This window comes from Chiloscyllium plagiosum, unplaced genomic scaffold (genome assembly GCF_037043375.1).
Source record: "Chiloscyllium plagiosum isolate Xiang-an unplaced genomic scaffold, Cpla_swu_hap1 HiC_scaffold_8, whole genome shotgun sequence".
Lineage (NCBI taxonomy): Eukaryota > Metazoa > Chordata > Chondrichthyes > Orectolobiformes > Hemiscylliidae > Chiloscyllium > Chiloscyllium plagiosum.
The window spans coordinates 23,318,553-23,337,141 of NW_028270146.1; the positions used below are offsets into that span (position 1 = coordinate 23,318,553).

The 18,589-nt window shown below is 43.4% G+C and overlaps 1 protein-coding gene across 4 annotated transcripts in view; it reads right to left on the reverse strand.

The window, feature by feature from the left end:
• Positions 1-18,589, reverse strand: part of arel1 (apoptosis resistant E3 ubiquitin protein ligase 1) — a 110,379-nt gene that overhangs the window by 72,540 nt on the left and 19,250 nt on the right. Inside the window, exon 1 of one of the 4 annotated variants that reach the window (XM_043697105.2) lies at positions 1,011-1,234. The exons of the other annotated variants lie outside the window; for them this stretch is intronic. The gene's annotated coding sequence lies outside the window, so the exon portion shown is untranslated. Of the gene's footprint in view, positions 1-1,010; positions 1,235-18,589 lie in introns of those variants that run through there. 4 annotated transcript variants of the gene reach the window in all.

Consider the following 18,589-nt stretch of genomic DNA (forward strand, 5'->3'; position numbering starts at 1 on the left):
ACAGTATTTTGCTTTTATTTTAATACTTTGAGAACATGGGTAAAAATCCCACTGTGGCAGCTAGTAGAATTTAAATTTAATTTACACAATTTTGAATTGAAAGCTACCCTTAGTTTCATAGTTGCCAATACTAATTGTTATTAAAATTCATTTAGCTCATTGGTGTTCCAAAAGAAGGAAATCTGACACCCATACCTGATCTGACTCCAGATCAACAGTTTTATTCTTAATTGCCCTCTGAAATTGCCTGAGAAAATCATTCATTTCATGGGAAATTTGAGATTACTAATAGAGATCAGTCTTGCCAGCAATGCCCATATTCCATGTGAGGTATAACACTGATTGCGTGTATTCCTTTAACTCTAGCATACTTAAATGCCAACATCAGAAAAACATTCCTAAATGCAATAATTTAGATTAGATTACAGTGTGGAAACAGGCCCTTCGGTCCAACAAGTCCACACCGACCCGCCGAAGCGAAACCCCCCATACCCCTACATTTACCCCTTACCTAACACTACAGGCAATTTAGTATGGCCAATTCACCTGACCCTGCACATCTTTGGATGGTGGGAGGAAACCGGAGCACCGGGAGGAAACCCACGCAGACACGGGGAGAACGTGCAAACTCCACACAGTCAGTCGCCTGAGGCGGGAATTGAACCCGGGTCTCTGGCGCTGCGAGGCAGCAGTGCTAACTGTGCCACCGTGCCGCCCACAAAATATAACGTCTATTTTCCAAATTAACTTTCTGTGGATTTACATACTGAAATTTCCATGTTGTTGTTAAATTAAGAAGTTAGCTCTTTATAGTGGCCCAAAATAAGTTTGTTTTTCTAAAAAAGAAAAGTTAAAAGCAGAAACAGCCCAATTGAAAATCACGGGCTTGTTACTTTGAAACTATAAAAGTTGAAAAATAAGTAATGGCTGGATTGGTGAATGCTTGATAGAGCATTGTTTGAACCCAAGTATATTCCAAAGCATGCCTGATATTCACAACATCTGCCTACCATGATCATGAGGAGTTTACTGGATTCTCTGCCAGACTGCTAGTTGCAGTACCTCACAAGCGAGCCACTTTTCGACTCTGGGAGATGGAGAGAAATAACATGACCATTATTGCCAAGCTTTGCTTGTTTCTCCAAATGGCTGGCATAGGGTATGTACTTGATATCATTTGCAGAGACACATTAATTCTTGGACACGATAACCCTTCCCAGGTAACATAGGCAGCATATATACAAGAGGCCAAAAATTCAATGTTATTTTCTTTGCAAACATACACATGGAAATGGTGCTCTCGACCCTGAGTGAAGAGCCACTCCTGCAGTGCTAATTCCTTCACCAGTTGGCATTGGGCTGCTTCTATCTTCTGAACCGCACAGTCATCCAAGGATGCTACCTTCAGACGGAACAAAGTACTCAGCACTGCTAGTGCCTCTAAATTCTGCACACCTGCAAATAAAACACATAGAATGAGCGGACTTCATCCAATAGCTTTTGGACTGACAATTTCCAACGTTACAGAGATTCCAGTAGGGAAGTAAAATTTGTTTCATTTAAAAACAGAAACAGTTATACTCATATGATGCTTTCATTGACTGCCAGAAGTGAGCCAATGCAGCACTTTTGAAGTATTTAGAACTTATAATCTCGACTGTGTAGAAATAGGCCATTTGGCCCAAAAGGTCCAAGAGTAACCGATCCCATTACTCTATATTTACATTTGACTAATGCACCCAATGAACACAATTTAGCATGACCGATTCACATAAGCTGCACACCTTTGGACTGTGGGAGGAAAGCGGAGTGTCCAGAGGAAACCCATGCAAACTCCACACAGACGTTCGCTCGAAGCTAGAATCGAATATGGGCCCCTGGTGCTGTGAGGTAGCAGTGCCAACCAGGTTACAAAGTTACAATGTATGGTCTTTAATTCTATTTTTCTAATGTTATTGAACTTGAACCCTGGTCCCCTGGTCCAGGAGTAGGGACACTATCATCGCACTACAAAAGGGCCCTTCTTGAATTCTACTGACTGATTCAGTTCCTGGGACTCCAATTTACAAGAAAATGCCTTTAAAATGAGCCAGGTCACAGTTTTACATTGTACAAGTCACCTGACTTAACAAGCTGACCAAGTTTCTCATTAGACCGAACATGGATTAATAGAAGACATGGCTAGACAGCTCTCTTACACATCCACCATTGTTTTATCTGGATGAAAACTGAAACTAAATTACAACCAACCATCCCATATGCAGAAGCTACCAGACGCAAAAGAAGCTTAATTTATGCAAAAGACTATGCTAACATCATTGCTTTGATGACAAGAGACTGAAACTCACCAAGATGGTTTGACCCAATTGTGTGCCAATCGCCAGCTGTTAGATGACCACCACTCTTCTTGTGAAAAGTTAGGATAAGCTTGCCTGTTTCTTACATCCTTTTTTCATTAATTTGTTCATGGGATGTGGTAATCACTGGCTAGGTCAGCACTTAGAACATAGAATGGTACAGCACAGGAATGGGCCCTTCAGCCTATGATGTTGTGCCGAACATGATGCCAAATTAAACCAATCTGCCTACACTTTCTGTATCCCTCCATTGCTTGCATTTCATGTGCTTATCTAAAAGTCCCTTATATCCCCTATTGTTTCTGCCTCCTTCACCACCCCTGGCAGCATGTTCCAGACTCCTACTACTCTATGTAAAAACTTGCCCCTCACATGTCCTCTGAACTTGCCACCTCTCACCTTAAATACATGCTCCCTAGAATTAGCATTTCAACTCTGAGAAAGAGATTCTGACCGTCAACCCTTCTGATGCACCTCAATTCAATAAACTTCCATCAAGTTGCCTGTTAGCCTCCGCCACTCCAGAAAAAAACAACCTGAATTTTTCTAGCCTCTCCTTACAGTTCATACCCTCTAATCCATGCAGCATCCTGGTAAACCTCTTCTACACCTTCTCCAAAGCCTCCACATCCTTTCTGTAATGTGGCAACCAGAATCAATCGCAATTTTTTAAGTGTGGCCTAACCAAAGTGTTATAAAGCTTGACATTTTGACTCTTGTACTCAATTCCCCAACCATGTAGGTTAGGTGCATTAGTCAGGAGTAAAAATAGGATAATAGGGTAGCGGAATAAGTCTGGGTGGGTTACTCTTCGGAGGGTCGGATTGGATTTGTTGAGCCAAAGGGCCTGTTTCCTCACTGTAGGGATTCTAAGATTCAATAAAGGTAAGCATGCCAAATGCCTTCTTTACCACCATGTCTAATTGCATGACCACTTTCAGGGAGCTATGGATTTGAACCCCAAGATCCCTCTGTATATCAATGCTGTTCAGGGTCCGGTCATTGACTATATACATTTCCCTAACATTTGAGCTCCCAAAGTACAGCACCTTACACTTACCCAGATCAAACTGCATCTGCCATTTCTCCGCTCATATCTGCAACTGATCTGTATCCCACTGTATCTTTTGACAACCTTCTAAACTACCCACAATTCCACAGATCTTTAAATCACCTTCAAACTGACTAACCCACCTGTCCACAATTATTGCCCATCCCTAATTTTTATCTACATTTATTTCCCATTCCCTCAAGAAGACGGTAATGAACTGCCTTCCGAACTGCTACAATCCTTGGGATGTGGGTACGTCCACAGTGCTGTTAAGGGAATTCTGAAAGTGAGACCTGGTGACAGTGAAGGAGCAACAATATTAGTTCCAAGTCAGGATGTGGCTTGGAGGCAAATTTGCATGTGACGCTATCCCATGCGTCTGCTGTCCTTTGCCTTACAAGTGATAGAGGTCATAGGTTTAGAAGATGCTGTCAAAGGAGCTTGGGAAATCGCTGCAGTACAGTTTGAAGATGGTACATATTGCCACTGTGCATAGGCAGCAAATGAAGTGAATATTAAAGGTGATGGATGAGACTGTCAATCAAGTGGATGCTTTGTCCTGGAAGGTGTTGAGTTTCTTGCGTGCTTTTGGAGCCAGGCAAATATCCCATTAAACTCCTGACTTGTGCCTTGTTAGCGGTCAGGCATTATGGAAACATGATGTGGAGGCGCCGGCATTGGATTAGGGTGGGAAAGTTAAAAAATAGGAGTAAGTGAGGACTGCAGATGCTGGAGAGCAGAGTTGAAAGTGTGGTGCTGGAAAAGCACAGCAGGTCAGGCAGCATCTAAGGAACAGGAGAATCGACGGTTTGGGCACAAGCCCATCTTCAGGAATCCTTTGACATCCTGTTGAAGGGCTTGTGCCCGAAGCGTTGATTCTCCTACTCCTCGGATGCTGCCTGTCTTGCTGTGCTGTTTCAGCATTACATTCTCGAAGTTAAAAATCACACAACATCAGGTTATAGTCCAACAGGTTCATTTCGGAGCACTGGTCCTTCGTCAGGAACGCTTATACTTCAAAATAAACCTGTGGGACTATAAACTGGTGTTGCATTATAGATACAGGAATTGCAAGCTTCTGACCTGTTGTTGTAATACCTTACGTGGCTGGGTAGTTTAGTTTCTAGTTAAAGATAATCTCAAGATATTGATAAGAGGGGCGGGAGGGGGGGGGGGGGGTGTCAGTGATGGTAATGCTATTGAACATCAAGGGATAATTAGATTCTCTCATTAGAGTTGGGCAAGTAATAATCACACCACACATCAGACCAAACCTGGACACTGTCCAGGTCTTGTTGCGAACAGATACAGGCTTACTTCAGTATCTGAGAAGTGGAATGGCACAGAGCACTGTGTATATCAGCAAATATCTCGTTTTTGATTTTAAGCAGAGGGAAGGTCTACAGGATACAACGGTGACAACAGTGCTCTTTCAACAGTTTCTCTTCAAGTTTGGATTCCATCTCTGTCACAAATTGAAAATAAAGAAGTTGAAAATTCAAAAATAAACAAACAGGTCTCTTAAGGGCCAGAGCGCCCACTCTGGAAACTGACAGATTACAACTTAAAAATAAAGGCTGTTTCCAGCAAAGTAACTGGCTTACATTGACCATAACTCCATAGAATCTAATGATGACCATGAATCTATTGTCGATTGTCAGAAAAACCCATCTGGTTCACTAATGTCCTTTAGGGAAGGTCTGGCTGACATGTGACTCCCAACCCACAGCGATGTGGTTGGCTATTTACTCAATTTGGGATGGGCAATAAATGTTGCCTAGCCAGAGACACCTTCGAATGAATAATGAAAAAAAAAGAGCAATGCAATTCAGGAAATATCATTCGCTTTACTCAGACTTAAAATTTATTCCACTCTCCCTCCCAAACAATACTTCAGCACAGAAAGAAGCCCTTTGGTCCTCTAAGCCTGCACCGACACATTTTGCCCTTCCACACTAAAACTGCTTTCACTTACACAATCTATATCCCCTTATTCTCTTCCTATTCATGAATGTGTTCAGATGTTTCTTGAATGCTACTATTTTATGTGCCTCCTCTGGTAGCGCGTTCCAGGCACTCACTATCTTTTATGAGAAAAACTAGCCACATACATCTCTTTTACAGACCCCCACCGCACCTCCTCTAACATTGAACCTGTGTTCCCTAGTAATTAACCCTTCCACTCTGGGGGGAAAAGCCAAATACTTTCCACTCTATCCATGCCAATCACAAACTTCCATTGGATCACCCCTCAACCTCCTGCATTCCAGTGAAAACAAACCCAGTCTATCCAACCTTTCTTCGTCACTAAAATTCTCCAAACAGGCCAACATCTTGGTAAACCTTTTCTGTACCCTCTTCAAAGCATCCACATCCTTCTGACAGTGTGGTGACCAGAAACTGTATGCAATTAACCAAATGTGGTCTAACTGAAGTTCTATAAAGCTGCAGCATAATATGCCTATCCTTATACTCAATGTCCCATCCAATGAAGGCAAGCATGCCAGAAACCTTTGTTAACCATCTATCAGTCATGCCACCTTCAGTGATCTGTGAATCGACACACCCAGAACCCTCAGAATAGCAATGCTCCTAAGGGTTCTACCGTTCACTGTATAATTGCCAAATGTACTAGACCTTCCAAACTAAATCACCTCACATTTGTCTGGATTAAACTCCTTCTGCTGTTAGTTTGCCCATGACTCCAACTGACCTATATCCTGCTGTATTCTCTGACAATCCTCCTCACCATCCACCAATCTTTGTATTGTTCACAAATTTATTAATTAGACCAGCCACGTTTTCCTCCAAATCATTTATGTAGACCCCAAACAGCAGAGAGCCCAACACTGATCCCTGTGGAACCCCAGTCACAACCCAAATTTTGAAAAGCATCCTTTCATCACTATCCTTGGTCTCCTATGTCTAAAAATTTAAAGCTGTTATAATCAATTTCAGGATTTAAAGAGAGACCAACTTATTCAGCCTTCCAGGCTTGATAATTTGAGTAACTATTGCAATTGCAAATTCCAGTAAAAATTTCAATGTTATAAAGAACATTGTTATCACTTTTATTTGTCATATTGATTGAGGGATAGATACTGGCCAGGGCACCACAGAAAACTCCCTCACTCTTCCTCACCATAGAGTGGATCTCTTGTATCTGCCTCAGCTTGAGGATAGGACCTCAGTTTAGTGTCACAACCAAAACTATTTCCCCAGTCCTGTACTAGACTCTCAATTTTGATGTGTGCTCAAGTTTCTGGAATGGGACCTGAAACTTGAACCTTTTGATTTAGGAGGGAAGAGGGGTGGCACGATGGCTCAATGGTCAGCACTGCTGCTTCACAGCATTAGTAACCCAGGTTCGACTTCATCCTCAGGTGACTATCCGTGTGGAGTTTCCAAGTCCTCCCAGTGTCTACATGGGTTTCCTCCGGGTGCTCCTGTTTCCTCCCACAGTCCAAAGATGGATTAGTTAGATGGATTAGTTATGGGAATGATGGTGGTGGTAGGGATGGGGTGCTCTTCGGAGAGTCAATGTGGCCACAATGACTGAATGGCCTGCTTCCACACTTTAGGAATTCTATGATTACCAACTGAGCCACAGATGACTCAAGTGAAAGTTGGAGTAAATGATGAAGAGTACAAAACTCTTTACTGAGCTGAAAAATGTGTTGCTGGAAAAGCTTGGCAGGTCAGGCAGCATCCAAGGAGCAGGAGAATCGACGTTTCGGGCATAAGCCCTTCTTCAGGAATGAGGAAGGTGTGCCAAGCAGGCTAAGATAAAAGGTAGGGAGGAGGGACTTGGGGGAGGGGTGTTGGGAATGCAATAGGTGGAAAGAGGTTAAGGTGAGGGTGATAGGGCGGAGAGGGGGTGGGGGCGGAGAGGTCGGGAAGAAGATTGCAGGTCAAGAAGGCGGTGCTGAGTCCGAGGGTTGGGACTGAGATAAGGTGGGGGGAGGGGAAATGAGGAAGCTGGAGAAATGTGCCTTCATCCCTTGTGGTTGGAGGGTTCCGAGGCGGAAGATGAGGTGCTCTTTCTCCAGGCGTCGTGTTGCCATGGTCTGGCGATGGAGGCGGCCAAGGTCTCTTTACTCAAGGTAAAGTTTATGACATTTGCCTTTAAATAATCAGAGAGTAGCTTTATGTTCAAGAATTCCAACTTTTAATGGAAACAAAAAGCTTATCAAACCATGGTTAGGTTTCAATCATATCAACCAATATTGACAGTGACTGAAGTATTAAAAAGTATAATAGGAGAAAGTGAGGTCTGCAGATGCTGGAGATCAGAGCTGAAAATGTGTTGCTGGAAAAGCGCAGCAGGTCAGGCAGCATCCAGGGAACAGGAGAAGCGACGTTTCGGGCATAAGCCCTTCTTCAGGAATCATTCCTGAAGAAGGGCTATGCCCGAAACGTCGATTCTCCTGTTCCCTGGATGCTGCCTGACCTGCTGCGCTTTTCCAGCAACACATTTTCAGCTAAAAAGTATAATAGCCAAGCTGAAAACCAAGATTAATCTGTGCTTGCAATTTTGAAGGAATGTTTTCAAATGCTGAAATCCTGAGTGAGGCCCTGCTGGACTTGAGAAAGACAAAGTCACAGTCTCCCAGAAGAAACAATGCATGTTCATCAAATGACATTTATTTAGCATTGTTCTGCAGATTGCAGTATTACCAAATTCACAGATAGAAGAACTCTTGCACATCCTTCCTTATTCACAAATGTAATAGTTATTTCTGCTTTGTATTTCTTTAGTAACTGGAAAAAGGTAGTAATACTGACAAATACATGGTTATGTATTTGTCATAAATACATGGTCATAATTAAAATGACATTGCTTTAAAGTGTCTCTTCTTTCTTATTCTCATTGAAGCTGCCAAAGTCTTGTTCGGGCATCAAGTCCCACAATCTATTGAATAAATGCTTTCATCTACTTTTTTTAAAGGTGGGGGAGGGGGGTGGGAGAAAGACAGACAGACAGACAGACAGACAGAGAGAGAGAGACAGACAGACAGACAGACAGAGAGAGAGAGAGAGAGAGAGAGAGAGAGAGACAGAGATAGAGAGATAGATAGAGAGATCTTATGTGGCAAGGACCTGCTCAGTTTTCCTTGTAATTCCACAGTCTTGGACCATAAAGCCTCCCATATTTCTGACCATTATCTTATAGAAGCTAACTCAATGCCAACAAGACAATTTTGGACTATGTGTTCAATGAGATATTGCTTCACTGAGAGAGTGACAGGGGGTACAGCATTAGCAGAGTTTGAGTAGGCACTGTGTTCCAGTCTCTCACTTTTGAAATCTGTTCTACTTTTCTATGTTTAGACTGTGCATAACTAATACAAGAGTACAACAGAAAACAGGTTTCAATGCAAGTACATTATATAGCTTAGTCTGACTAGCCTTAATTCGCCTTGCCTTTTGAAGTGTGAATTACTGCTAACTTGGATCAACAGCACGCCAGTTTAAAGAGCTAGCAATTAGATATAATGGGCTTAACAGGTCAAAGGAAGCCCCAAAAGGAGGAAATACAATTTCTGTTTGGGGAACATTGTTTTTTCTCTCTCTCTCACACATTCCTGAAGGGTTTATGCCAAAACACCCTTCTCCTCAGACGCTGCCTGACCTGCTGCGCTTTTCCAGCGCCACACTTTCTCTCTCATGCAATCTTGCACAAATACCACACTTTTCTGAAATTTCTAAATTAGGAATATCTTCTGTTCTGTGTGAAGGAAACAGTGCAGATTTTAGATATCTTCCACTTTTGCATGGTAAAATAGAACACATTGTACAGTAAACATTCTACCCATCAGTCCTGATGATTGGAACTCTGTCATCGAACCAGCTGAATGAGATTTCAGTACATTAACTGAACCACAAATGGTTGGACAGGGAAAACTAGAGGACAACTAGAGTAATTTAGAGTTCTGGTCACTGCACTGCCATTGCATTACTGGACAAACGTGACTGTACTAGAGAGGGCGCAGATAAGAGTTAGAAGGACATTACTTGGACTGCAAAGCTTTAGCTATTTGGAAGTACTGCATAGGCTTGAATTGTTTTTTTTTGGTGTGGTGGTGAAGAAAGATTGAATGATTGTCTGTAAATTCATGATGGGCCAAAATACTTCACTTAGAAAAGTCAATTGCTCTGGGACATGGATTTAAAGCATTTACTACGAGGGTTTGAGGACATTTCTGGACACTTTACTCATGAGAGCATGGCGGGACTCAGGAAATCACAACCCAAAAAAGGTGGTAGAAACAAAAAAAACTTTATTTAAAAATGAGCATTACCTGTAGATTTAACAACCTGAGAGCTGGAAGCTGGGATCAGGCGGGTTGCTCTTTTCCATCTAATGCATAGCAATTGAAATGAATGGATGCCTTCATTGCTGTACATTTCTAGGATTGTGATTTTAGAACCCCAGGGCGAGGCTATCACGCCCAGGGCATTTGTTGACTTTTAGTCTTATGTATCACTTCATTGTTTAAAATTTTACAATAAATGCCTTTAAATTGTACTTTAATTATAATCAACTGTAACTTAAGGTTACTCAAAGTAAACATGCTGTAATTTGAACAATTTCACTGGGAATACAGCATTTACTTAATGTTGGTAGAATAGCCCCAGATGTTAAGTCATTTAAAAACCCATGTAGCTGTTGACCTTTTCTTCTAGATAATAGAGGTTGCAGGCTTGAAAGATGCTGTCAAAAGAAGTTCTATTGACTTACTGAAGTGCATCTTAACAGTGAGTATGCACAGCATTTAGAATCATAGAGTCATAGAGATGTACAGCATGGAAACAGACCCTTCGGTCCAACCCGTCCATGCCGACCAGATATCCCAACCCAATCTAGTCCCACCTGCCAGCACCCGGCTCATATCCCTCCAAACCCTTCCTATTCATATACCCATCCAAATGCCTCTTAAATGTTGCAATTGTACCAGCCTCCACCACATCCTCTGGCAGCTCATTCCATACATGTACCACCCTCTAGGTACATGTTGCCCTCTAGGTAAAAGTTGCCCCTTAGGTCTCTTTTATATCTTTCCCCTCTCACCCTAAAACTATGCCCTCTAGTTCTGGACTCCCCAACCCCAGGGAAAAGACTTTGTCTATTTACCCGATCCATACCCCTCAATTTTATAAACCTCTATAAGGTCACCCCTCAGCCTCCGACGCTCCAGGGAAAACAGCCTCAGCCTGCACAGCCTCTCCCTATAGCTCAAATCCTCCAACCCTGGCAACATCCTTGTTAATCTTTTCCGAACCCTTTCAAGTTTCACAACATCTTTCCGATAGGAAGGAGACCAGAATTGCATGCAATATTCCAAAAGTGACCCAATCAATGTCCTGTACAGTCGCAACATGACCTCCCAACTCCTGTACTCAATACTCTCACCAATAAAAGAAAGCATATCAAACGCCTTCTTCACTCTCCTAACCACCTGCCACTCCACTTTCAAGGAGCTATGAACCTGCACTCCAAGGTCTCTTTGTTCAGCAACACTCCCTCGGACCTTACCATTAAGTGTATACGTCCTACAAAGATTTGCTTTCCCAAAATGCAGCACCTCACATTTATCTGAATTAAACTCCATCTGCCACTTCTCAGCCCATTGGCCCATCTGATCAAGATCCTGTTGTAATCTGATTTAGGCATGTATAGTGAAAACCGCTGTCTGGGAGAACAATCAAAAACCATTGGCTTTGCCATTGATGGCTCAAGCTTTTGAAGTGTTTCTGCATTCATCACAATCCTGACTTGCAACTTGTAAATGGTGCAGAGGCTTTGAGGAGTCAGGAGGTGAGTTACATTCTACAGTCTATCAGACTCTGACCTGCTCCACAGAACAATATTATATGGCTGATTCAATTCAGTATCTAGTCAACGATGAGAGCCAGGACACTGACAGTGAGAAATTTAGGTGATGATAAATCCATTGAACATTAAGGACAGTAGTCAAATCATGTCTCTTGGACATGGTCACTCCAAACAAACACCATCAGTGGATAGAACTTGACCATTACAGTGCAGTACAGGCCCTTTGGCCTTCAATGTTGCGTCAACCTGTGGAACCAATCTGAAGCCCAAGTAACCTACACTATTCCATTCTCATCCATGTGCCTATCCAATGATCATTTGAATGCCCTTAAAGTTGGCGAGTCTATGACTGTTGCAGGCAGTGCATTTCATGCCCCTTCCACTGAGTAAAGAAACTACCTGTGACATCTGTCCTATATCTATCACCCCTCAATTTATCACCCCTCACGCTAGCCATTGCCATCTGAGGAAAAAGCTTCTCACTGTCCACCCTATCTAACCCTCTTATTATCTATTTTGTCTCAATTAAGTCACCTCGCAACCTTCTCTCTAACAAAAACAGCCCCAAGTCCTTTAGCCTTTATTCATAAGACCCTCCCTCCATATCAGGCAAAATCCTAGTAAATCTCCTCTGAAATCTTTCCAAACCTTCCACATCCTTCTGATAATGCAGTGACCAGAACATTTCCAAATGTGGCCGCACAGAGGTTTATACAGCTGCAGCATGATCTCATGATTCCAAAACTCAATCCCTCTACCAATAAAAGTTAACACAACTGTATGCCTTCTTAACAATCCTATCAACCTGGGTGGCAACTTTCAAGGATCTATGTATCTGAACACAGAGATCTTTCTGTTCATCTACACTAATCTTACCATTCGCCCAGTACTCTGCATTCCTGTTACTCCTTCCAAAGTGAATCACTCACACTTTTCCGCATTAAGCTCCATTTGGCACCTCTCACTCTAGCTTTGCAGCTTATCTATGTCTCTCTCTGTTACCTATAACATCCTTCGTTACTATTCACAACTCTACTGATCTTTGTGTCATCCAAAAATTTACTAACCCATACTTCTATGCCCTCAACCAGGTACTTTATAAAAATGACAAACAATAATGGACCCAAAACAGATCCTTGCGGCAACCCACTAGTAACTGATTTCCAGGATGAATGCTTCCCATCAACAACCACCCTATGTCTTCTTTCAGCTAGCCAACTTCTGATCCAAACCACTAAATCGCCCTCAATCCCATGCCTCCATATTTTGTGCAATAACCTACCATAAGAAACCTTATCAAATGCCTTACTGAAATTCATAAACACCACATCAACTGCTTTACCCTCATCCACCTGTTTGGTAACCTTCTCAAAGAACTCAACAAAGATTTGTGAGGCATGACCTACCCTTCACAAAACCATGTTGACTATCCCTAATCAACTTAATCCTTTACAGATGATTATAAATTCTCTTTCTTATAACCCTTTCCAACACTTTACCTACAACCGAAGTAAGGCTCACTGGTCTATAATTTCCAGGGATGTCTCTACTCTCCTTCTTGAGCAAGGAACAACTTTGGCTATCCTCTAGTCTTCCAGCACTATTCCTAAAGACAATGACAATAAAGATCAAAGCCAAAGGCTCTGCAATCTCCTCCCTGGCTTCCCAGAGAATCCTAGGATAAATCCCATCTGGCCTAGGGGATTTATCTATTTTCTCACTTTCGAGAATTGCTAACACCTCCTCCTTATGCATCTCAATCCCATTTAGTCTAGTAGTCTGTATCTCACTATTCTCTATGACCACATTGGTGGGCGGCACGGTGGCACAGTGGTTAGCACTGCTGCCTCGCAGCGCCAGAGACCCGGGTTCAATTCCCGCCTCAGGCGACTGACTGTGTGGAGTTTGCACGTTCTCCCCGTGTCTGCGTGGGTTTCCTCCGGGTGCTCCGGTTTCCTCCTACAATCCAAAGATGTGCAGGTCAGGTGAATTGGCCTTACTAAATTGCCCGTAGTGTTAGGTAAGGGGCAAATGTTGGGGTATGGGTGGGTTGCGCTTCGGCGGGTCGGTGTGGACTTGTTGGGCCGAAGGGCCTGTTTCCACACTGTAATCTAATCTAATTGTCTTTTTCCTGTGTGAATACTGAAGAAAAGTATTCATTTAGCATTTCCCCATCTCGTCTGACTTCACGCCCAACTTCCCACTACTATGGCGAGAATAAGATTTGGGCCAAACAAGCAGTCTTTTATTCCTGATATGCCTATAGAAAGCCTTAGCATTTTCCTTGATCCTATCCGCCAACTACTTCTTATGTCCTCTCTGGCTCTTCTTAGCTCTCCCTTTAGGTCTTTCATGGCTAACTTGTAATTCTCAAGGGCCCTGACTGAGCCATCACATTTCATCCTAATATAAGCCTTCTTCTTCCTCTTGACAAGAGATTCAAGTTACTTAGTAAACCACGGCTCCTGCGCTCAACAACTTCCTCCCTGCTTGAATGGTACATTCTTAGCAAGGACCCAATCTGAGTATTTCTAAGCAGATTAATAATGAGTGAATGCTACTTGAAAAGACACAGTGTTTCTGTTATGTCCTTCAGGGCTTGGCAAACTGTCAGTTGTGATATTACCAAGAGTGGTAATGAACACTGAACACATTAAATTATTTGGCTTAATTACCCCTCGTGATTCATCCACATAATTTTCATCATAGGAGAGAAATATTCATCAGCTGAGTGAGGATGATCAGTGGTAATCAGGAGGTTGTTTCCTTGGTCATGTTTGACCTAATGCCATGAGATATCTGCTTCTAATTTATGTAATCTTGCAGAGCTAATGTTGAGGACTTCCAAAGCTACTCTCTCTCTATCAAAGATCCTTCCCACCATTTTGCTGATGCAGATTGTTTGCACAATCATTAGAAGTCAACCCGTCTAAGTTTTTGTAAAAGGTACCCCGGGGTTTCAGTGACGAGGGTGGCGCGAACCAAGGACTGTCGGAGGGAATAGTCCTTACACAAAGCTGAGGGGGTTGGGAAGGGGAAGCTGTTCTTGGAGGTGGGGTCTATTTGGACACCCAACACATCATCCTCAAACATTTCTGCACACTCCAACTAGACCCCACTACTGGGAACATCTTCCTCTCCCTACCTCCTCAGCTTTGCGCAAGGACTGTTCCTGCCGACAGTCCTTGGTTCGCGCCACCCTCGTCACTGAAACCCCCAGATCCATTTTCCCTGCAACCAGAAAAAAAAGCAAAACCTGCCAGCACACCAACCCTCTTTCCTCCATCCAGAGCCCCAAACAGTCCTTCCTGGTGAGGCAAAGGTTCACCTGCCTCTCTTCCAACCTAGTTTAGGTGCTCCCAATGTCTCCTTGATGTAGAGAAGATGACAGAACATAAACAGGGAACAACTCACCGAGCATCACAGCTGGGTCTACAGGGACCTACCAGACCTCCCAGCTACCGCCATTTCAGGATGGACACCACCCTGTCCCCACCTCCCCCACTTTATCTGCAGCTTCCCCAACATCCCTCCCACCCCAGTCCTGAAGAAGGGATACACCCGAAACATCCAATCCAATACCTCCTGAAGCTGCCTGGCTTGCTGTGTTAGAACAAAGAAAATCTACAGCCCAGGTACAGGCCCTTCGGCCCTCTAAGCCTGAACCGATCCAAATGTACTGTCTAAACCTGTCGGTCAATTCCTAAGCATTCGTATCCCTCTGCTCCCCACTTACTCATACATCTGTCCAAACGCATCTTAAATGAATCTACCGTGCCTGCCTATACCACCTCTGCTGGCAACACATTCCAATGCCCACCACCCTCTGTGTGAAGTACTTGCCGCGTATATCCCCCTTAAACTTTCCACCTCTCACCTTGAAAGCGTGACCTCTCATTATTGAATCCTTCACCCTGAGAAAAAGTTTGCCTCTGTCTTCATGATTTTGTAAACCTCAAATCAGGTTCCCCCCTCAATCTCCTTTTTTCTAGTGAAAATAAACCTAACCTACTCAACCTCTCTTCATAGCTAGCACCTTCCATAGGCAACATCCTCATAAACCTTCTCTGCACCCTCTCCAAAGTGTCCACATCTTTTTGGTAATGTGGCGACCAGAACTGTACACAGCATTCTAAATGCGGCCAAACCAATGTCTTGTACAATTTTAACATGACTTGCCAGCTCTTATACTCCATACCCTGTCCAATGAAGGCAAGCATATACTCCATACCCTGTCCAATGAAGGCAAGCCTTCTTGATCACTCTATCAATAGACAATAGGTGCAGGAGTAGGCCATTCAGCCCTTCGAGCCTGCACCGCCATTCAATATGATCATGGCTGATCATTCCTAATCAGTATCCTGTTCCTGCCTTATCTCCATAACCCTTGATTCCACTATCCTTGAGAGCTCTATCCAACTCTTTCTTAAATGAATCCAGAGACTGGGCCTCCACTGCCCTCTGGGGCAGAGCATTCCACACAGCCACCACTCTCTGGGTGAAGAAGTTTCTCCTCATCTCTGTCCTAAATGGTCTACCCTGTATTTTTAAGCTGTGTCCTCTGGTTTGGCACTCACCCATCAGCAGAAACATGTTTCCTGCCTCCAGAGTGTCCAATCCTTTCATAATCTTATATGTCTCAATCAGATCCCCTCTGTCTTCTAAACGCAAGGGTATACAAGCCCAGTCACTTCAGTCTTTCAGTGTAAAGTAATCCCGCCATTCCAGGAATTGACCTCGTGAACCTACGCTGCACTCCCTCAATAGCCAGAATGTCTTTCCTCAAATTTGGAGACCAGAACTGCACACAGTACTCCAGGTGTGGTCTCACCAGGGCCCTGTACAGCTGCAGAAGAACCTCTTTGCTTCTATACTCAATTCCTCTTGTTTTGAAGGCCAGCATGCTATTAGCCTTCTTCACTACCTGCTGTACCTGCATGCTTGCCTTCATTGACTGGTGTACAAGAACACCCAGATCTCTCTGTACTGTCCCTTTACCTAAATTGATTCCATTGAGGTAGTAATCTGCCTTCCTGTTCTTGCCACCAAAGTGGATAACCATACATTTATCCACATTAAACTGCATCTGCCATGCATCTGCCCACTCACCTAACTTGTCCAGGTCACCCTGTAATCTCCTAACATCCTCATCACATTTCACCCTACCACCCAGCTTTGTATCATCAGCAAATTTGCTAATATTATTACTAATGCCATCTTCTATATCATTAACATATATTGTAAAAAAAGCTGCAGTCCCAGCACGGATTCCTGCGGTACCCCACTGGTCACTGGCTGCCATTCCAAAATGGAGCCGTTTATCACTACTCTTTGTTTCCTATCAGCCAACCACCTTTCAATCCAAGTTAGTACTTTGCCCCCAATACCATGCGCCCTAATTTTACTCACTAACCTCCTATGTGGGACTTTATCAAAAGCTTTCTGAAAGTCCAGGTACACTACATCTACTGGATCTCCCTCGTCCATCTTCAGAGTTACATCCTCAAATAAATTCAAGAAGGTTAGTCAAGCATGACTTCCCCTTCATAAATCCATGCTGACTCTGTCCTATCCTGTTACTACTATCCAGATGTGCCGTAATTTCATCCTTTATAATAGACTCCAGCATCTTTCCCACCACTGAGGTCAGACTAACTGGTCTATAATTTCCTGCTTTCTCTCTCCCACCTTTTTTAAAAGGTGGTATAACATTAACCACCCTCCAATCCGCAGGAACCGACCCCGAATCTATCGAACTCTGGAAAATAATCACCAACGCATCCACGATTTCCCGAGCCACCTCCTTCAGTACCCTGGGATGTAGACCATCAGGCCCTGGAGACTTTTCAACCTTCAGACCTAACAGTCTCTCCAACACCAAATCCTGGCAAATATAAATTTCCTTAAGTTCAGGTCCTTCAGCCACTGTTACCTCAGGGAGATTGCTTGTGTCTTCCCCAGTGAACACAGATCTGAAGTACCCATTTAATTCTTCTGCCATTTCTTTGTTCCCCGTAATATATTCCCCTGTTTCTGTCTTCAAGGGCCCAATTTTAGTCCTAACCATTTTTTTGCCTTGCACATACTTAAAAAAGCTTTTACTATCCTCCTTTATATTATTGGCCAGTTTACCTTCGTACCTCATTTTTCCTCTGCGTATTTCCTTCTTAGTAATCCTCTGTTGCTCTTTAAAAGCTTCCCAGTCCTCAGTTTTCCCACTTATCTTTGCTATGTTATACTTTTTCTCTTTTAACTTTATCTGTTTCTTAACTTCCCTCGTCAGCCACGACCTCCCATGCCTTCTCCTGGGATCTTTCTTCCTTTTAGGAATGAACTGATCCTGCAACTTCTGCATTATACACAGAAATATCCGCCATTGTTCCTCCACAGTCATCCCTGCTAAGGTATTGCACCATTGAACTTTGGCCAGCTCCTCCCTCATAGCTCCATAGTTCCCTTTATTCAACAGAAGTATGGTCACTTCCGAATGTACCCTCTCCCTCTCAAATTGCAAATTGAAGCTTAATGTATTATGGTCACTACTTCCCAATGGCTCCTTCACTTCAAGGTCTCTGACCAATTCTGGTTCGTTGCACAACACCAAATCCAGAATTGCCTTCTCCCTGTTCGGCTCCAGCACCAGCTGCTCTAAGAATCCATCTCTGAGGCACTCCACAAAGTCTCTTTCTTGAGGTCCAATATCATCCTGATTCTCCCAGTCTACCTGCACGTTAAAATCCCCCATAACAACTGTAGTAACATCTTTGCGACAGGCCAATTTCAGCTCCTGATTCAACTTACATCCGACATCCAGACTATTGTTTGGGGGCCTGTAGATGACTCCCAAGAGGGTCTTATTACCTTTAGTATTTCGCAGCTCTATCCACACCGACTCTACATCCCCTGACTCTAGGTCCCCCCACGCAAGGGACTGAATATCCTCCCTTACCAACAAGGCGACCCCACCCCCTCTGCCCATCAGTCTGTCCTTATGATATCCACCTGTGCAACAACCTTCAGGGTACAATGGACCTGCACTCCCAGATCTCTCTGCCCATTAACTTTTCCCAAGGCTCTTCCATTCATTGTATAATTCGCTCTATAATTAGACTTGCCTAAATGCATCACCTCACATTTGTCTGGATTGAAAGTCATCTGCCAGTTTTCCACCCAACTCTCCAGTCTATTTATATCCTCCTGTATTCTCTCTGCTACTCCACCAGTCCCTTATGCTTTCTGCTACTCCACTAGTCTTTGTGTCATCTGCAAACCTGCTGATCATACCAACAGTGCCCTCTTCTAGATCATTTATATATATTACAAATAACAGTGGCCCCAATACCG